The sequence below is a fragment of the Diceros bicornis genome, chromosome 13, assembly GCF_020826845.1.
Source record: "Diceros bicornis minor isolate mBicDic1 chromosome 13, mDicBic1.mat.cur, whole genome shotgun sequence".
NCBI lineage: Eukaryota > Metazoa > Chordata > Mammalia > Perissodactyla > Rhinocerotidae > Diceros > Diceros bicornis.
This window is the reverse complement of record NC_080752.1, coordinates 7203853-7220434: the sequence shown is the minus strand read 5'-3', so window position 1 is coordinate 7220434 and position 16582 is coordinate 7203853. Positions and strand designations below refer to the sequence as shown.

Genomic DNA, 16582 nt, shown 5'->3' with positions numbered 1-16582 from the left:
TGGTGTTTGCTTTGGGGGAAATGATTGGGGGCTGATGTGGCAGTTCATTGTAGTGTGGGGGCCTTGGGTATGCCTGGCTCTAGAACTGTAACTCTTCCCTGTGGAGCTGGGTTATCAGGTGTGTAATTTTGGGATGCGTAGACATGTTGGCCTGGGAGCGCTTTCAATAGTAAAGAAGAGGGGGAAAGAGGACTGTAGTATCAGGTACTTGGGAGACAGGGAGGAGTGGGGTCCATTCAAAGATAAACTGGGTTCATTTCTCATGGTTTCTTTCCAGAAAGGGGGGCTATCTTTAGAATAGTAGATTATTTTCCATAAAACAGATAATACAACCCTTTTACCTTCCCCTTTCTCCTCTCCTGTTCTCCCTTAAAGTAGTAGTCTGCTTTGGGGGCATTAGAATCAGGCCTACTGAGGCTTGGGAAGCCAGCAGCAGGATGAGGAGAATGTCCTAAGGGAAGGAACTTTGGATGAAAGGGAATAGAGCTTCAGAGCTACCTGAGCCACGCTTACTTTCTCAGCCTCAGCTCCTGCCTGTGCTGTAGAGTGGTCTTCTCTGCCTCTCAAAACTACTGGAGATTCTGTGGTGGGTGTGCTTGGGTGGTAGGTGGCAATTTTGGCTATGTAAATTTCTTAGTTTGGGAATCAAGGATCCATGTCCTAATATGCCATATTATTTCCCTTACTGCTGTAGATTTCAATCACTGAGTAAGCCGTGTTGGGACCTGAGTCTAAAATCCAACACATCCCTATTGCATATGATTCATTCCTCTTCTGAACCCTCATGATTGCACCTCCCTAATGGCATTTCCTGCTTTCTACTTCCTGGCACATGCTTACGTATGTTTGTTTCTGAACTTTTCAGTTAGATTATAATCTCAGATAATGATGTAGCTCTGTTCTGTTGTCCTACAGAGGGTCCTGCCAATGTTGTTGAAGGTGAAGCCTGATTCATATCTCAGTTTGGTCTGCCAGTATCACCTTTCACCTCTCTTTCAGGGGCATTGTTCTTTTTATTTTTCGTTCTTTTTATTTATTAATTGCAATGCTGAAGACATAGTCCAGTACAGATTTAAATCACTTGTATCACCAACTTCCTCCCGGCTTAGGCACCAAGGCCTTCTAAACCTAGGCTGAGGTAGAGCTTCATGCTGTTTTGCGGGATCTGGGCCTGATTAAAGATTATCTCCAGAATCAATGAACCCTGATGATGTTGCTTCCAAGGGTACTTAAGGAATTGGCTGCCCTGGTTCATTATTAGCAAAGCCTTAGCTGTTGCTTTAGAGAACTGAGAAAGAAGCATTTGCTGTCTTGCTTATCTTTAAAAGGGGAATACGAATGATCCTGGAAATTATAGACCCGTTAGTTTACTGTGATTCCAGAGAAGATACTTGACCTGATCGTCGGATAATCAATCAGCAAACAGCTAGAAGAGCATAGGGTACTGAGTAATAACTTACATGGGTTTGTGAAGAAGAGCAAATCCTGTCAGATCAATCTAACTTCTTGCTGTGACATGGTGATGGATTTGAGTGGATCTAGGGCAAGTGATAAATGTAATGCATCTCTACGTCATTAAGCCTCTACAGTGCTGTGATTAACAGGTAGGAAGGTGAGTTTGAGGCCTGGCAGCTCCGTTGGACTACCTATTGGACCACTCTCGGGAAAGGGAGGGGCAGCTCTGGGGTGACTTGAGACTTATTGCTAGTGGCAACTTAAAGCCTCTCTCTCTGTCTTTTAAAAAAAATCTTCCCTAAAGTTTGCAGGTAGCAGGATCCTGATGGGATTCAGAGAAAGTTTGGAACATGGATTGGAGAAGTTGTCAGTGGCAGATAGGATGGCATCCTTCCTCTGAGGTTATCATAAGTCAGGTTCTCATTAGAGCCTCTGTGCTGTTTAGGTCTTCTGGTCAACAAGGGCAGTGGGGAAATTGGAAAAGTTCAGGATAAGAGGAATAAAAATCATTAGAGGCACAAAAATAGGACTTAGAAAGAAAAGAAATTGAATATGGTTTTAGTGACTGATTTCTTGTCCAGACTAAATAAATTCGTCATATGGGAAATAGTTGTTCGAAAGAGGATGGTGATAACTTGCTCTTCATTTTAATAAGGACAAAAAAGAAATGAATTTAAATGGAAGCAGGAAAAATTGAGATTTGGGTTGAGAATGAACTTCTAGAAGAAACAGTAAAAGGACAAGAATATGGTGTAGGAGTTAAATCAGCCCTCCCTGGTGCTCTCAGAATGGCTTGATGGCTGTCCACTTGACAGAGATTCTTTATGAGCAAGATCTGTATGCCTCCTGGGGGTGGGCTTGGGACCATGAATCAGAACAATCCCAGCTCCCCTGCTGCCTGGCTCCCAGGAGCTTTCAATTCTCGAGGCCCCTACATAGTACACTTCTGATTCTTATGGAAGTGTGACATACCCCTTGGGTGTGTAGGAGGCAGGAACAAGTTTTTGGCCAGGGCCTATCTGGAGGCTTGGCCTGGGGTTCATTTCTCTCTTATGTCTCTGGTTTTCAGAAGTCCCTGAGTCAGCTTATTGGGACTATCCTAAAGGAATGCCACCATGAAAAACTAACAGGTGTAGGCTCTGTTGTATTTGGGTGAATAACAATATTGGTTACAAACATGGTAAAACATCCTGTATTTTCCATTTGTCATCATTTTTACTGTTTATTTTTGTACTTTGTATAGCTAGGTGACACTGGAGTGGTTACTTTGCCAGTAATAGGCTTTCACTTTCTGGTTTTTGCCCTCATTTTGTTTTACATGGGTCGATTCAGATTAACATGATAGGTATTGGTTGAATATGAGACTGTTTTTCATTTGAAAACATTTTTTCACTTAAATGCTAATTTAGGTGGTTTAAAATGCTTTAGAGATTCTAAATTTGAGGAATACAATTCCTTTCTTGCTATAGGAATTGTTTCCTGAATTAGAAGTAGGTTTTTTTGGGAGAATTGTGGCTCCTTTGCCCTCGCTAGCAGGAGTTCATGTTGCTCCTTTTGGTGTGGATGTGCATCGAATGATGGTGGTTGTGACCCAGAGGCCCAGGGAGCAGCCTGAAAGCTTTGGTGGGATCTTTAATTGTGCATCTTTAACCTGGGGGCAAGTTCTCTCACCACCTCAGTGTTCAGCAGACACCAAAGCAAATGTAAGTGAGGAAAATGAGATATAGGCCACAGCACGTGGGGAGGAGGAAGTAACCTCAGCTGTCAGATGGCTGGGAAAGGTGCAGCCCAGCTCTCCTCGTCTGGGAAGCGGCAACTGGCTGCCACCCATTCTCTCTCCCTGAGTTCCCTCTGGCCTCCATCAGGCTTCCGGGTGTAGTCTTTCTCACTGCTCTGCAGCAGCCCTGCTGACGGTTTTCCTTCTCATCTGTATTCAAGTGCCCATAACTTTGGAGAAAAATGACCTTTGGGGTTGAGGTTTTCTAGTGTTTGGTCTTTGTCCACAGGGGCTTTTTTTTTTTAAGAAACCTTGAAGAGACTCCATCTGCATCTTGAGTTAGAACTATGAATAAAGGAGTTCTCTTCTATAGAAAATTGTCCAGATGCTGGGTTATTTTGGGAGAGTAGGGTGAGGGGAGGATTGATGGTGACAAGAGAAGGAATAATATAGAAGAGAGGCATTTGGGGGACTTCAATATGACTTAGAGCTGCCACATCATTATCAGTCTTTTGTGAGGGAAACAGTTTGGAAAACTTCACAGGAAATTGGTTAAGATCCCTACATATCAAACTATACTGATAGTTGATTCCCTTCTCCTCCATTCAAGGCTGAAAGGCAGGATCCCCCCACCCCCAACCCCCCACCCAGTGCACATACTTTGCTCTTGCTCCATATGTGACTTCTTTGCTTCACTCTGTCCTTGGTTCCCTCACTCTCTAAGTGGACAGAAAGGCAGTTCCCTAGAGCAAGAACTCCCCCTTCCCTCCCCATTGACTTGTCCTGGTCGCAGCTCCTCCCAGTAGGAGGAGTCGGGCCCAGCTTTTTAGCGAGAGAGCCCAGTTGTTGGCTTGTGGTCCCTCTGCCTGAGGCCCTAGTCAGCCTGCACTTTCTTCTGCACAGACAGGCGAAAGCCCTGATGCTATTCTTCTAAACTGGGAAATGAAATGCAAAACCGACGTTAATGTAACATTATGGTTGAGATTAAATGCGCCAAAATCAGGAAATTCAAAGTTATGCTTCCCACAGCAACTATAACTCAGCCTCATCTGGCGTGTGTAGTATTTTGTGTTGGTGCGGATGGTGTTATATGTTAAGACATTAAAGTTAACACTATAAACAGAGCACAGAATGCTTGAGGGGGCTGAGTTATGACGACTGTGTGAGCCATAAGTGTTCTTGCACAGGCTTCTGACTCCTGGGATAATTTTTCCCCTGCCCATCAGACCAATTATTGCCTTTCTTTGTAGTTATATCTCTGCTTTAACACATTTCTTCTTCCAGGGTCACTATAAATGAATTCCTCTATTGGTGGCCAGTGACGGTGGTGGGAATGGGGCGGCCCACTAGGCCCTTTTGTCCTTTCTGTTGCTGCCTCCATAAATGTGGTGCCTCCCCCGCCCCCTCCCAAAGCCCCCCTCCTCCGCAGGCTGCTGTTTCCTGGTGGTTCCTCATAGGGATGGGCCTCCCCCTGACTCTCACAGTGGCTCCTCACTCCTGCTCCCTCAATGGGAACAAGCGTTTGCTGTGTCCAGGTCTTGGCCCTGTTGTAACTTCACATGAAAGCCGAAGGGCCCTTGTTTATTTGGAGCAGACATAGCAATGCAGAAGTAAAATATACATCTCCGGGAGTGGAGCACTGATGCATGGTGGTGTGGCCTTGTGTGTTTGGCATAGCAGAGTCAGGATCGAAGTGGGTTTATTTGCTCTATTCAGACTGCTTCTCTACCTTCCCCAGGGTTTATACCTTTCAGCTGCCATGCTGTGTAGTTAGGCTGTGGAGTTGCCTGGGGGTGGGACCAGGAACTTTCCTTGGGGAGCACTGGGTCACTGGTAACAAAATCACCACATAATTTAGTGCAAATCAGGAAACATTCCCCCCAGCCTCTTATTATCCTAGTGGCCTCCCCAGGGCTGAGTCAGCTGTTGGAATGCAGATTTTGCTAGACACTGGGCTAAGGTTGGTGGTGGGGAAGAGCGCTAAAGAATAGGGCCATTGATAAATGATGAATGAAATCAGGGACTGTAAACTAACAGTGACACTGAGCTGCCTTTTAAAGTTTTTGTTGGATATGACAAAACCAACTAAGTCTGCAAAGGAATGGGGAGACCTCATTGTAACCATCTCAGAGGCAATGAAAAGGCCTCTTTTTACTCTTTGGGTTGCAACTTCAGGCTCTGTGTTAGGTGCTGGGGATAGAAAGACAAATAAGAAATGGCCCCTACCCTCAAGGAGCTCATAGTTGAGGAGGGTAGACATACATGCGAGCACCGTTAAACAGTATGATAACTACTATCAATCACATAGGTAAGTACTTGGTACAGTGGGGGCACAGAGGAGAGGAATGGTCAACGCTGCTCAGGGTGTGGGGGAGGGGTTGCATAGGCATCGTGTTAAGAGAAATTTAGGAGCCTGGAGAGGGCCAAGTGGGCCCGAGGCCTCTCAGAACCGTTGTGGCAGAAATGAAAGAAGGTGCTCACAGAGTAAGCCAGAATGAATTGGCCTAAGTTTGAAAAAACGAACCTGGATTGCAGGCTTGTTTATGGGAATATTGAAAATGAGGAGGAGGGAGAATGAAGACTTTGAACCTGGCAAATATTTCACCTTTTGGTTAGTAGGATTATCTGTATCAGTTCTATGGTATTTCTCACATTCAAGCTAGAAGGTCTTATTGGGATGCTGTGAGAGTATGAAGGCTAGAAGAGGTTTAAGAGAATTTTAGCCAATAAAGTGTGGGCAAAAAGAGTGCAAGTCAATGTAGAAATCTGTGAGCTGGGTCTCTGAGGCATTGCCAGGGAGGGCTGATCTGATACCTCCGTTGCCACTGAAGGTAGCACTGGGCTGGGCTGCTAGGTCTCTAGGGAGAGGCAAGGGCTGGAGAATGACATAGCACCCTCCCCCCCAACTCCCAAAAGTACTGGCAGTTTGGATCTGGAGTTGCTAGGCATCCATTGGGAAGACCCACCTTCAAAAGACCAGAGAAGCTTGGACCCTTCAAACAGATCAACAGCCAGCTGGCTAACACTGAGAAGAGTGAGGAAGGAAGGGTGAATGAAGAGGCAGAAGGGCCTGGGTAACAAGAGAAGATTTGCGACAGCAGAGGTGACTGGAGGGCGTGGGGCTAGGGATTGAGTGCTCCCTCCGAGCGGCAGCAACAAGTGCACAGCCATAGAAAGAAAGCCGGTAGGCTGGGTAGCGGTAGGGGGAGTGAAAGCCAAAGGAGTGTTTAGGATAAGTCCATAGGCTTCACTTCTCCCTGCCCCTGTGCTGTCTTGTTTTTCCTCTCCCCTCTATTGATTACATTTCTTACTTTGTAGACTGATCTCAGTTGTTTGACACGAGGAAACTGATATTAGGAGATGCTTTCTTTATCTCTGTGTCTTGTCGGAAAAGAGAATCCTGCATCATTTTGATTAAGATGCCACTGGGATGATGATTTTTTATTCTGTTATCCTGGGTGTTCACAATACTTAAAAAGCCCCCACAGCCATACATTTATGTGATGAATTTTGAGCCCTAGCTGTGAAAATTGAGTCATAGCCTAAAAGCCTGAAGCAAGAGTGTTTCCAGATTGACAGTGGTCCCCCAGGCTGGCAGGTCTGCAGCAGAAGGGTGAGCAGCCTGGGACAGGCAGAGAAGGGTTGTGTGTATTGGGTGCCACCATGGGCAAAGCTCTGTTAGGTGCTGGGAGAATCAGAAAGGAGGAGTAGACTCTGGAGGGAGAGACAAACATCAGGGTGGCTTTTAATCTGAAGTAGAGGTACCTTGGAATGGGCTGCTGTTTAGCCCCCTGTCCCTCTGTGTATTTGGCTAGTGGGAGATCTTGGTCTGTGGGCAGCAGACAGGTCTGTTGCCTGAATGCTCCACTTCTGTTCCAGTGCTGTGCTCAGTGTCTAGTCCTGGAGAGGCCCTTCCAGCCAAGGGCTGGTCTGAAGGCTAAATGCTGGCAGAGGCTCTTATTTGGAGATGCCAGTGTTGCTGAAAGGAAGGGAGTGTGCAGAGTCCACAGTGAGGTTGGGAGCAAAGTTGGTGAGCCAGAATAGGAGGTGTGAATGGATTGTTGAGTGGAAGAGAAAAAACAAATAGATGTTGCAAGCCAGAGTTCATAGGAATGGAGGGGATGGTGTTCCAAGGGGTTAAAAATGAACATAGGGAAACTGGTTAGGGGGTATTACTTGAAAGAGATGTTAGTGGGTTGGACCAAGGTGGTGATGGTGGGAGTGGAGAGAAGTTATGTGTTGTAGCCCTTAGATGTGCTGGGAAGATAACAAGCTTGAAAACAATGCTCTTAAGCAGCTCATATAGCTCCTTTGCATGCTAGTGGGCTCCTGGGAGTCAGTGGTGGTAAGAGATTTGGTAAGGAGTGGAGTGTGGAACCTATGGATGTTGTAAATGGAGGGCGCCGAGCTGAAGATCCGTATAGGGAGAACTGATGTCGGTGAGTTCCTTTGTGGTGATGTAGGTAGTGACTCCTCAAGGATCTGTATGATGAACTGTTTGGCCACTAGCCTGTGGGAGGTAGGTAGTGATGGTTTGGTAGATAGGATGATAACTGGCTAGAAAGCTTGGAATCTTGCTCTCCAAAAGTGTGATACAAGCTGAGAGCCATGGCTTGAGATTGCAGTGTCTGGAAATGGAGTCCAGTGACTATGTCTACATTGTTCACAGGTATTTTTTCCAGCACTAGCAGCATTTGAGTGAAAGCCCAACTGATCGACTGAAAGGGATTAGTAGTTAGTTGGGGGTTGGAGGAGGCAGAGGCTGATGAATGGGATGAAACATACCAGTTTTGTAAGGTCTACTTTTACTAGAAAGCTAACATGGCTAGAGAAACGACGCCAAGGGCAGGCCTTAAAGAAGTTTATGGTGATGGTGTGGAATGTGGTGGGTGGTGATGTTGGTGAGGAGTCCCCAGCTTGGTGCCTTGGGACATTGTAGGAATTGCTGTGATCCTGTTCCAGATCTGTGGCCAGTGTTAGGCCTTTCTCAGGACTAGGGGCAATAAGATAGCTCCTGGCTTGTGTCTGTAAGGTCTTCATAGGAGAGGTATCCAATCCTGCTTTTTGGTTCATGGACAGAAGGAAGGTGTTTTTCTGGAGAGAATAGTGTGATGAGTGCTCTGTGGGTGGCTGATGCCCTGGTCTTGACAGTGTTCTTAAAAGGAGAGGCATTGCCATGACAAGAAGACCTCTTGCCGGCTTCCTAACAGAGATGTGCCAATTTGCTTTATAGAGTTCTGGGATGTGACATGCCAGTTTTTCTCCCTCAGCTCTTGGCAGCAAGGAGAATGAAATGTCTGATGTCAAGAGCCACGAGTGGTTGGCAGATCTAAAGGGCTTGCCCCAGGTGCTTGAAAGTGGGCCAAGTAAGGGTTTGTTTTGAGAGAAGAGCTGAGAACCCTGGGCTGTGATTCTCACTTGGGCAGGATCTCTGAGATAAGGAGTTAGTCGCATAGATGTTCTAGACTACACCTTTGCTATTCGAAGTGTGGTCTGAGAACCAGCAGCCTCTCCATCACCTGGGAGCGTGTTAGAAATGCAGAATATCAGGCCCTACTCCACTGCTAAATAGACTCTGTAATTGGACAAGATCTTCAGGTAATTTGAAATCTGAGAAATGCTGCTCTAGTCTAGACCAATGGTTCTCAAACTTCAGCAAGCATCAGAGCCACCTGGAGGGCTTGTTAAAACACAGATTGGTGGCTCCACCCTCGAGGTTTCTGATTTGAAGTCTGAGGTGGGGGCCAGGAATTTGCATTTCTAGTAAGTTCCCAGGTGATGAGATGCTGCCTGGGAGGGACCATACTTTAAACCAATGACCACCTTAGCTTTCTCTTCTATAAACTAGGGCAGTAATTCCTGCCTGCCTTACAGAGATGTGGGATCAAATGAGCCAATGTGTGAGAAAAGTGTTCAGTGCGTTGTGGGCAGGATGTCCATCTGTGTATTGCTTGCTTACTGGTCAGTGATTTTTAAAATCTGTTATCATGCCTTGCAACTGTTTCCCTGTTCTGGCTTCTGGCTATCAGGTGTGGACAGAGAACAGGGACTCTATGAAGTATCCCATGGGGAAGTAGTCTTCTGTGAAGAGACCAGCAGCCCCTGGGGATTACTGAGCAAGACCTTCTGAAGCCCAGCCAATTTCTCTGGGCTCCTATCTAAGTTGCATGACCAGAACCCTCTGTCTGCGTGAGTGGGCCTGGTCCTGTCTTGATCACCTGTTACTCACCCCTACCTTTTCTCCCCCAGCTGGTGGATCTTTAGTGCAATGTTTGCATTGACTGGAAAGATGGTCTTTGTCTAACCAAGCCTCTGATTCGTCTTGTGATCCCGAGCATGTTACTTGACTTTTTCCTACCTTGTTGGGTGATTAACTCAACAGGCTTTGGCTGCATGTGCCCAAGTCCCAGAATGTGGACTCTGGACCTCCAAAGTGAGGGGAGCTGAGGTAGAGGCTGTTCTGATGAGAAGCAATATAGCATAGTAGTTCAGAACATGGACTCTAGAACTGGACTTTGTGGATTTGAGTCTGGTCTCCCCCACCTGCTAGCGCTATGACTTGCTTTGGGTAAGGTACTTGTACTCTTTATGCTTCATTTGCCTTATTGGCAAAATGGGGTTAATAATAGTCCCAATCTTATAGGACTGTTGGGAGGATAAATGTAAGTGCTTAGAACAGTGCCTGGCATGTAATAGCTATATGTGTCAGCTCTTATTAGTAGAATTACTGCTAGTATTATTCTGACTCATGGCCTCATAGTAAGCTATTGGGGTACAGCAGGTGGCTGGGAGGCAGTCCCTGCTTCTCTGGGGAGCTTAGAGAGAGCCTGTAGGCTTTCTGTCAACATAGTGGACACAGCCGCAGCACTGCCCAAAGAGATTTTTTCCTCCACTGGAATGGTAAGTTGGACTTGGCACCCTTCCACTTGTATGCCCTCCCTTAGTGCTGCCTCTGGGGGACCCCTCCTGCACCCAACCTGAGATTTGTTTACATTAATTTCATGACAAATATATGTATACAGGTAGCTACAAAGAAATCATTTGGTTGTTTGCTGCCCTGAAGTGTCCACTTCACAGAGGCCACTAGTATCTGAAGTTATTTACAATTTAGTATCTAAAAATGTTTGCACTGAAACTGATTCAGAGTCTTGTGCGTGTAGAGGTAGACACAGGCGTGCACACTCCTGGGTGAGGATGCAGTTTCTAAGACTTCTGGTCTCCTTCATTTATTGGTATTATATATTTTTTAAAAATTCAGATTTCAGTAAAAGTAAATTATAGTTCATTCTGCACCCCCTTACCAAACAAAGAATAGCAGTGTCTATTTTCAGCCTCTTTTCTACATTTTCATTTCTTTGGGGTCTATGGGGACGGGTGAAGAGGGACATGTAGGTGAAAAATCAGCCTTTTAAAGCTCCGATTTTTTACCCTTCCTTGTCCTGAAACTTCGTGCATCAGCTCTCATCTGTCAAAGTGTAAATCAGCAATTAAAACCCAAACAGCCAAATGCCAAAGATGACCCGAAGCACAAAGCAACTGACAAACAAGTCTGGACAAATCGACGGGTAATTTATAAGCTTTGCCCTAAAATCTAATTATTTGGCAATTCGAATTTGCAGCTAGCCAGGGCTCGGCAATAAATTTAACCCGCCATAAATTATTTAGGAGCAGGCTGTGGTGTAAATCAAAACCACGAGTGTTTGTTTAAGAAATAAGCTCCTTGTGCATAAAATGTCTTTTTTTTTTTTCCAAGGGAGAAACTGTTAAGCAAACCATGCCCCGTTCGTTGCCCAGTGCAGCCCTCGCTTCTCCCTCTCAACCTCCTCTCTTACCTGTGGCCAGGAGGCTCCTTAATCCCTTGGAGAAAGGGCCCGCCTTTGCGTGGGACTTTTATCCAAAAACCAAGTATTTGGATAAAACACATGTTTTTGCCAGGTACTTCTTTTTCTACCTTGTGGTGTATTGATGTTGCTTTTGGATTTTATCAAACCTTTATTTGCAGGGGCACACATTTTTTGGAATTTTCTTCACAGGGTGGAGGGAAGAGATAGATTAGTTATTACCATTTCTAAATTGAGAGAATGCTAGTTCCTGGGTTAAGAGGGGGAAACCATGAAAAATGATCTGCTTGTTCCGTTATTTCAGACAGGACCATAGAACCATCAGCTCAGGCAAAGGAGAATCTGTGCTTTGGAAGAAAGATCTGTAAGAATGCTACACTATTAAACCCTCTATCCCATTGTCAAGAAATTCTAACAGTCTAACCTAAGTCCCTTCTGCTTAAAATCCTTTTGTTGTTGTTGTTCTATCTTCAAATATAATCTTATCACTGGAGACACTTGAGTTGAAGGGAGTTTGAATACCTGAAAGCAACCCACGCATTTATTTCTTGTAATCTACTGATTGTGGGTGTGAAATTTCATTTGAAATCCTCTTGCGGTTTTGTCCTCAGTTTATCAGGAAAATCTCTGGGATTCCTAGGTGAGCAATTAGAAAGCAGCTGTGTTTAAAACCTTTGCTCCGGCTTAAACCTCTACTCACTTAAAAAGGTATAAAAATATTTACCTGTGCTTCTTTTTTGTTTTGAGGAAGATTAGCCCTGAGCTAACATCTGTTGCCAATCCTCCTCTTTTTTGCTGAGGAAGATTGGCCCTGGGCTAACATCTGTGCCCATCTTCCTCTACTTTATATGGGACGCCGCCACGGCATGGCTTGATAAGCAATGAGTAGGTCTGCACCCGGGATCCGAACCTGCGAACCCTGGGCCGCCAAAGCAGAGAGTGTGAACTTAACCGTTACGCCACTGGGCCCACCCCTACTTGTGCTTCTTTTTTTATCTGTCTTCCTTCCCATTAAAAAAAAAAAAGATTGGGGCCGGCCTGGTGGCGCAAGCGGTTAAGTGCGCCCGCTCCACGGCGGCCCGGGGTTCGCCAGTTCGGATCCTGGGTGCGCACCGATGTACCGCTTGTCAAGCCATGCTGTGGCAGCGTCCCATATAAAGTGGAGGAAGATGGGCACGGATGTTAGCCCAGGACCAGTCTTCCTCGGCAAAAAGAGGAGGATTGGCAGATGTTAGCTCAGGGCTGATCTTCCTCAAAAAAACAAAACAAAACAAAACACGATTTGCAGCTGGCACTTTATTGAAGGAGACAGCAGATACAGTAGGTTTGGAACCATGGATACTTTGAAAAATCCAAGTTCTGAGGCTTTTGTCCTTAATTGTCAAGTTGTGGCCAATTCCCATCTACCATCAGCAGACCAGCTTTTCAAGTTTATGATGCCCTACCGTTAGACACCCTAGTGGTGCAGGTAGCTTATGGATGGTGTAGGGTGACCAACTGTCCCAATTTTAGCACTGGAAGTCCTGTGTTCCAGGAAACTCTTGGTCTGGACAAACGGAAAACTAGGACATTGGTGGTTTGTAGCAGTTGAGGGAGGATGAGAGACCACTTAGGGATGACAGGCAGGGGATCTGGTAGAAAGTGCTTTGGAGTTATATGTCTCGGTTTGAATCATGGCTGTCACTTTAGGTAGATCACGTCACCTCTCTGGTCCTGTGGAGAGCTCTGTGAAAGCAGAGTGTTTCTGTTAGAGCCATGTGCTTGGCCTCTATCTTGCCATTTATCAGCCCTCAACCAAAAGTTGAGAGTGAGGTGTGCATGCTAAAATGGAGCCTGGGTGCTGGAGATGCAAACTGAAGGCTCATGGTTCCCGCCCGCCCCGAGCTCAGAGCGTAGCGCCATCTGTGTCACTGCAGCCGTAGTAGAGGCTTTTCAGTAGCAAACCTCCAGGACTTTCTGGCTGGTTAGTCCGCATTCATTGCTCTTGTAACTTGAGAGCAGCCTCTCTTCCTAGGAGATAGTAGACTGAGCTCCCTAAAGATAGCCTTTCAGACTAAAAGAATCAGATCTCTCTTGACCCCTCAGATTTTGAAAGCTACTGGTCTTACTATCTTTAAGTCTCATTTTCTCCGTTTGGAATCCCAGCTCTGTCGCTTACTAGCAGTATAACCTGGAGCAAGTGACAACTTCTTTTTGGGCCTTAGTTTATCTGTAAAATAGGGATAATAATGATTCCCACCTCATGAGTTGTTAGGATTCAATGAGATCATTCGTGTTGAGCATTTAGCAGAGTGTCTGCCACATAGTAAACAATAAATGGAAGGAATGAAATGATTCCATTTTGCATGTGTGTCCGAGGGTGTTGGGGCCAGCTCCTCTCTATCCATTGCTCCGACTCTAAGCACCTCAGAGAGAGGAGCCACCTCTCGTTTTTGTCCCTGTTCCACACCCAGCCCCTGCCTGGTAAACAGTAGGTGCTTAATAATATTGGTTTATGACCTGATGATGATGATATGACCTATCTTCCGGGATTAATAAGGGTAAGATAAGAAAATATTTGAAAGCACACTGTAAACTGAAAAGCATAACACTCGGTATGTCCCTCCACTGAGATATTTGTCATAGTTTATTATTTGTTCACGTCTCTTTTCTGCTCACTAGTCTGTGCACTTCTCCAAAGCAGAGATTACATCTTATCTCTAAATCCCACTCCACCACCTGTACGATGTCCTGCACACATTAGGTGCTCAGGTAGTTTAGTTGAATGCAAATATCGTACAAAAGTAAGGAATTGGAAAACTATTATTAGGGTTGGGAAAGAGGGCTGGTAAATACAAACTGGTTCTTCTTTTCTTCCTGGTGTTTACCTTTACACAAGCAGACACTCAACTGTTCCTAAAAAAAACTTCTTCCCGGGGGAATGATGAAATTGAGGGAGGGAAAAGGAGGAGGGGTGGAAATAACAGTTTCATTATCTGAGCAACTAGCCCCAGAAGCTGGCACTTAGGCACATCTTCACAAGCTCTTGGGTTGGAATTAATGTGATCAACCTATCGCGTTGAGGTTACCTCTCTGATCATCATCAGCTGATAACTGTTGAAGTGTTTGGCATACCCCAGGTGCACTGGCTACAGAGTCGTGCCAACTTGGTACAGATTGGGGTGCCTCTCCCATGAATGGGCTGTGGGGGCCAGTATTTTGCAGTTCTGGGCTGGGCTGGGCAATATGGGAAAGTAAGAAGTACCTAGGTGAGGTCCTTTCTGTTCTGACTCCCTAGAGGGTCTTCTATCAGAAGCTCCTCTTTTGCATCCTCAGTGGCTCCAATGAATATGCCGGTGTGCAAGGTCATTGTTAGAACAGCTGCTGATAGGGCTGAGGAAGGGCCCCTGCCGAGTCTTGTTCTGACATTGGCCTTGGAAAGTCCTATTTCTTGGTCTTGGAGAGAAGGCCTGGCTGATAGGCTAGCAACATTGGAGAGGTATGTTGACAATAGATCCGGTCTACTGTGTCCCGGGCCTTGGGTTCCTGGCCCCCAGGCCCTTCAGGGGTCTACCCTTCTTTTTGTGTGGAGCTGAGACTGGCATGTCCCTCCGCTCTGGGAGGATAGTACTGAGTGTGAGAACTTAGGTTGGCTCCATTGCCCTAAGGGTGAGGAAGCCAGCAGCAGGAAAGTTGTGAAGACTGGGCTTCGGTGGGCAAACCCCGAGGCCAAGTTTTAAGAGAACTACTGGGGATGCTGACTCAGCGCCGGTCAGAGCGGGAGCTGAAGCGCTTACTATTTTACAATAAATACTAATGAGATTCTAGATCTATAATAACATTTCACATATCTAAAACAAACCATGTGCTTGTAAAAAAGTGAAAAGAGATCAACTTTAAGCCATAAATTCTTGGTAATAGAGGGGTTTTTTCTATTTATGTTTGATAGATACTTTTGTTTCCAGAGGAATGTCAACTCCTAATTTCATAATGTATCGTGGGCTTAAGAAAATTGAATTTAATAAAAGCCAGAGATGAATGGCATCCTTAAAGGTCCCAACACTTGTCTTTATTAGCAGGACAAACTGCAGGTCTCCAAACACTGCTTCTCTCCAAATGAAAGTTTAAATGAAAAGTACAGTTGTGTCACAGGTTAAATTTCATTGTGGGCCCAGCTAACATTGTTAGTGAGGAGCTGGCTGTATTTGTTTCCTTAGACACCAGGGCAGCCAAACTCACCAGGCCATGGAGCTCTTTCTGTTGGGGAAGTGTTTCTCCCACTTAGTGGGAGAGAGAGGATATGCAGAAATTCAGGAGTCAGATGAGCCTGACTCAGAGGAGCCCCGCCTCAGAGTTTGCTCTTGGAAATCTTGAATCTCCGATTTTTCAGGGGGCTAACGTGTATTTTGTGTGTGTATGTGCCTCAGTTTTGTCAGAGCAAAACTCTCCTCTGCCTGTCCTGCTTTATAGTGCTCTGTGGGGAACGAGAGGCCCAGGGAATTGGGGAATAAGTCCCCACCTCTCTTTGCATTGGGAGGAGAGGTGTCACCTAGTAGGGGAGCAGCCGCCTGGGCCTCTTCTCCGTCTCCCCTCTGCCTCAGCCTTCCTCTCCATTTCCCCCTACTTCTGGGGGCTCCTGTCAGCTTCTGCATCTGTGGGGATCAGCCCAGGGGGACCAGGCAACCAGAACCTTTGAATTGCTCTGTCATGAAATCTGACTGTCTTGATTTGGTCTTCAGTCCTGCTGTAATGTGTTAGATAAAGATGCTTTGAAAACAGGCCCACTAGAGTGGGTATGTTTGGTGGGGAGAACACCTGGCAGCGCTGGGCTGTCAAAGAGATTGGCCATTTCTCCTGCTGCCTTCCCACTCGTCCGTTTCCTGAGTGCTGTCAGGTGTCAATGGCACCTGTGTTGCCTCGCCAGGCTGGCTGTCCCTGGAGAGATCCAGTTTGCCTTACTTTAGTCATACTGGAAGATCCTCTCCAGAATAGGGACCTGGGGTAGAAATGCCACTGGAGCTGGCTGTTGGGGCCACTGAGTGGGCAAAGCCTCCTTTCTCTCTCTGTGGTGGAGGCCTTTTCCACATGCTAATTTTACTTGGAGGACTTTGCTTTTATTTATTTTTTTTATTATTTCCTATTTGTCTCTTCCAGATGTTTTCAGGGCAGTTTTTTTTTGTGTTGTAAACTAATTCCATTCATGTTTTAAAAATTTATGAAAGCGCTAATAAAAATGTCAAAGTGGTAAAAATGTTAGCTTTTCCTCTGCTTTGATTAAATTTTGCGAACTGTTTTTGAATATTAAAAAGCAATAATTTTTTTTATTCTCTCTCCTTGCTTTCCCTCTTCTTTCTGGTGTACGTGTGCTCTCTCTTGCCCTCTCCCCCCTCTGGTGCGTTCCTCCCTTCCCAGGAGCGATGTATGAGGCATGCTGCACAGCCAGCCCTCTGCAAGCCTGCCTGCACACCAGGACCTCGGTGCTGTGCATCTCTATTAAATAACGGAGACAAATTAATCTTAGAGACACCAAACAAATTGTCACTCCTCCTCCTTCCCTTCCATTACGTTCCAGTGGACTGGGAAGGGCTGG

General features: G+C 45.8%; 1 protein-coding gene across 5 annotated transcripts in view; it reads left to right on the top strand.

Annotated features, from left to right (window-relative positions):
* The window catches only part of ERI3 (ERI1 exoribonuclease family member 3), a 127035-nt gene that overhangs the window by 15651 nt on the left and 94802 nt on the right, over positions 1 to 16582 (top strand). The window lies entirely within an intron of this gene.